Source organism: Penaeus monodon, chromosome 7 (assembly GCF_015228065.2).
Source record: "Penaeus monodon isolate SGIC_2016 chromosome 7, NSTDA_Pmon_1, whole genome shotgun sequence".
Lineage (NCBI taxonomy): Eukaryota > Metazoa > Arthropoda > Malacostraca > Decapoda > Penaeidae > Penaeus > Penaeus monodon.
The window spans coordinates 40,681,244-40,686,243 of NC_051392.1; the positions used below are offsets into that span (position 1 = coordinate 40,681,244).

General features: G+C 24.3%; 1 protein-coding gene across 1 annotated transcript in view; it reads right to left on the bottom strand.

Moving 5' to 3' along the window:
* The window catches only part of LOC119575329, a 52,996-nt gene that overhangs the window by 13,281 nt on the left and 34,715 nt on the right, over window positions 1-5,000 (bottom strand). The gene's annotated exons all lie outside the window — the stretch shown is intronic.

The following is a 5,000-nucleotide window of genomic DNA, read 5'->3' on the forward strand; positions in this document are numbered from 1 at the left end:
CACCCCCCCCCCCCCCTTTAAAAGGGGGGCACTTTCAGTTTCCAGTATAGAGGCTTGCTATCGGCCAAAAAATCGTTTTGGACCCCCCGACCCTCGGGATCCCCCAAAGCGTTTTCCCGTGACCGGTAAAAAGCCTTCTTGACGGCTTTTCCAAAATTCTCAAAGCGCAAAATTACATCTATTTGGATTGCCGGGAAAAAACCAAAAGGGTTTGGGTCCTGATCCTCGAGGTGTTGGGATCGTTTCAAGAATTTGAGCGAAACCTTGCCGGTATCTAACATGTAATCCCACGGTAGTGCTACAGTCCCACATCCCCCCCCCCTTCAAGAGGGGGATGACCACGCCCCTCAGGGGGTCGGGGGAATGCCCCAGCTGCCAGATGGCAGTCAACTGACAGCCCCCCCGCCAAGGTTACCCCACCCTTTAGCATTCAGGGGGATTCTATAGCCTGCAGTTTTCCCACTCTCAGTTTGGAAAATCGCCACCCTAACCTCTGTTAGGGTAGGGGGGGTTCCTCGCTGAGGGGGGGGGTCGGCACAGGCACTGGACTGCTTGCACCCAAAGCAAACTGTTGGGGGCCTACCTGGTAAAATGTTAAAAATACCACCCAACTTCCCGACCCCCAAATGCTGAGATGACCTCCACCCGCTGATCGGACTGAGTCATCTGTGTGTATACATTATAATAAATATTTATAATATATATATATAACATTATATATATTTTTAAAATATGAATACTTTTAAATCTAATCATTTAAATAAAAATAATTGTTATTTAAGATTATATATATTATAATATATATTTTATATAAAATTTTATTATATATAAAACATATATAATAATAAAATTTATATATTAAATATATATATATATTATATATTAAAATTATATATATTAAAATTATTTTAAAATTTTATAATATTATTAATACATGTAAATAAACAGGCATAATAAATATATATAAATGTCTATAAAAATATATAAAAAATTTAAATTTTAATTTTAATATAATAAATATAATATATTAATAATTAATGTTTAATAAAATATTAAAATATATTTTAAAATATATATATAATATTATTTTAAAATTTTATATATAATATATTTTTAAAAAATATATATATTTATAAAATATAAATTTATATAGATTTATATTTATTCATAAATATTTTTTTCGTAAAAATTAAATAATATAATATATTTTAATAATATATATTATAATATAATTTTTTATAAAATAACCTTTAAAAAAATTTTTATATATTTTTATTAAATTAATAATTATATATATATTTTTATATTATATATAAATATATATTTTGGTATATATAATAAATAAAATATATAATATATTAAAATTAATAAATATTTAATTATTAATTTATATATTATTATATCATAAATAAGGCATTTGTATATGAAATTTATATAAATATATATATTATATTATTATATATATATATATATAGAAATATATAAAAATATATATATTGTAGGGAATTATTAGGGCCGCGGGGGCCGAAGGGTTTAAGAGGTCGGCCCAAAGAATCCGACGTAATCTGAGTTCGAGGGTTCGGTCACCGGCCCGGGCCCTTTTTTCCCTTGGGGCAAGGAACTTCACCTCCTTCCCTATAGCCCTGGTGGCCAAAGCCACCCAAAGTCAGTGCCGGGTAAATAGGAGGGTGCTCGTAAAAACCCGGCAAGGCAATGGAAAACCACCGCTCAAATTTGCCAAAAAATCATGGAACCCCCTGACGTCAAGGCCGCGGGGGCCCAAAGTTTGAGCATCGGGCCAAGACTGCCGAGGGGGAAACTGATTCGAGGGTTTTTGGGCACAGGCCGGCGCGTTGTTTCCCCCGGGCAAAAGGAAAATTCACCCGATTCCCCCTACCGGGGGGGCCAAACCGCCAAGTTTGTGCTGGGCCCCAAACCCGGGTAAAATAGAGGAAAGATTACCTAAAAAAAAAAAAAAAAAAAAAAAAAAAAAAAAAAAAATTTTCACTCCAAGACCAAAAAGAAAAATACAATTAAATCAGCTGTACCACAGCGGCTCGACATAACCCCCGTTTAAAAAAAAGAAAAATGTATTATATATATAATATAATATATATTAATAAAATTAATAATATATATAAAATACATACATTATTAAAATTTTTATCACTAATAATGTAATGTTATATTATACATATATATATATAATTAATTTTAAAATATAATTAAATTTTATATATATATATTATAATTATATATATAATGTATAATTAACAGTGCATAAATAATTTATATATAAAAAAAAAAAAATATATATAATTTTATAATTTATATTAATATATTATTTATTAATTATAATAAAATTTTTTATGTATAATAAACCGTGCATAAATAAATATATATATATTATATATATAATGTTATATGTTATATAGTACATAAATATAATTTTTTTTTTCGTAGGTTTATGTTTGAGCCACCCTGGTCACAGCATATACTTTAAAGTAGTTTTCATTTGGGGTGCTCTTGGGGGATACGTGGGTCCCCAGTTCCTTTCCCCGGAGAGTGCCGGGTTCCTTTTTGGGAATCTCTTCTATTTTATCTGGGGTTGGGGCCAGCACGCTTGGGCTGGCTTGCCCACCCATGGCTAGGTAGGCAATCGAGGTGAATTTCCCTTCCCAAGGGAACAGCCCCGGGCCCGGGTGCCCTCAAAAACCCTCGAATTTCGTTTTGGAAATCATGCGGGTTTTGGGGTCCGTTTTTCAAACCCCTTTCGGCCACCGGGGCCTTTTTTTACTTTATTAAAAAACAAAAATTTATAATTTTAACTAAATAATTTTTAATACACATTTTTTTTATAAAAACAATATACAAAATATACATATATAATATATATATGGAAATAATTATAATATAATATAAATAAAAGGACAATATATGTAAACATAATTATAATTTTATAAAATATTTTATATATTATATTATATATATAATATATATATTATAAATATATTTTTAATTTTAAAGGGTGTAAATATAAAAAATTAAAATGTGGGATATAATGTGATATATAAAATATATTAAATTTTAAAATATAATGTATATATATAAAATATATATATATATATATTTTATATAATATATATTATATTATATATATTTTTAATACATATATTAAAATTTTTAAACACTTTTTAATATAATATATTTTAATAATATATATTTATATTTATAAAATATAAAATATATTATTTTATAATATATATAAAATATATTTTATAAATGTATATGTTATATATGTAATATGTATATATAGGGAAAATTTTTTTTATGTTTTAAAGGGATGTAAAATATATATTATATATATTTTAAAATATATATTTTAAAATAATATTTTATATATTTTTATATATATATATATATTTTAGGGCAGTTTTTTGGGGACCGGGTTGGGGGAACCTGTTCAGTTGATCCAGGCTTGGTGAGGCCCACTGAGGTCTAAGAGAGTTTTACATGTTGGTAGGGGTGTTAAATTCTCGGGGCTTCAAAACCCAAAAAAGTCAGTGGGACAAATTTGGTTTTCTGGCAGCGGGGAGACATGAACTCAATCAAAAAAAAGCTTTTGGATTTTTCCGATACTTATGCAAAGGACCAAGCTTACATGTCTTCAAGGCTTTTATACTGCCAGTTTTGCTTTTAAACTAACGCTAATAGTGTCTTTGGGGTCTCATCTTTAAAGTTTTTTTTTGATAAGTTTTTTTTGCTGGATCATGGGGTCAGTTTTGGGAGGGCCTGTTTTCCAAAACCAAAAAACTACACCCTGCGCCCCCTCGGCTTTAGCCCCTTGGTTCCGGGTGATTTACATATTTATATAAAACATATATTAATTATATATTAAAATATTAAAATTATATATATATATTATATAAAATATGTACATTTTAAAATATTTTATAATATATAATAAAAATTTTATAATATATATAATATATTATTATATATATATAATATATATAAATCAAAATATATATATATATATAATGTGTTAATATTTTATAAAATGCATAATATTATTATTTTAAAAATAAAAATAAACATTTAATTTTAAAAATACAAAAAAATATATCCTAATAATACATATTAAAATAATATATATTTTTATATATTTATATATATATAATTATATTATTATATATAATATATATATATATATATATATTAAAATACCCTATATACATACATACATACAAACAATACATTAAAATATATATTTATTATATAATATATAAAAATATATAATATATTAATATTATATAAAAATTAAAATATAATATATATATATATAAATATAATAATATTATTATATATACACACCCATACATTATTTATATTTTTTATATATATTTTATTTTAAAATAATATTAAAATATATAATATAATATATAATATATAAATATAAACACATACCTTACTAATATATATGTATATTAAAATTTTATATATATAATATATATAAAAATATTATTTAAAATATTATATTTTATATCAAAATTATATACTTACATTAATATACTATATATATATATATATATATATATACTATATTATTATATATATATATATATATATATATATATATATATATATATAATATATATATGAAATAATATATATATATATATATATATATATATATATATATATATATATATATATATATATATGTATATATATATATATATATATATATATATATATATATATATATATATATATATATATATAATATAAATATACAAATATATAAACCATATAATATATACACATATAAATATAATATATAATATAAATATGAAATATATAATATATAATATAACACAGATTAATACAGTAATTCTGAATATTAACCATCAATATACTATGAAGTATAAAGAAAAAGAACACACTATCTTGGGCAAAAATATAAATCTATTTGGAAAAGTCAAGATGGACCTACAATC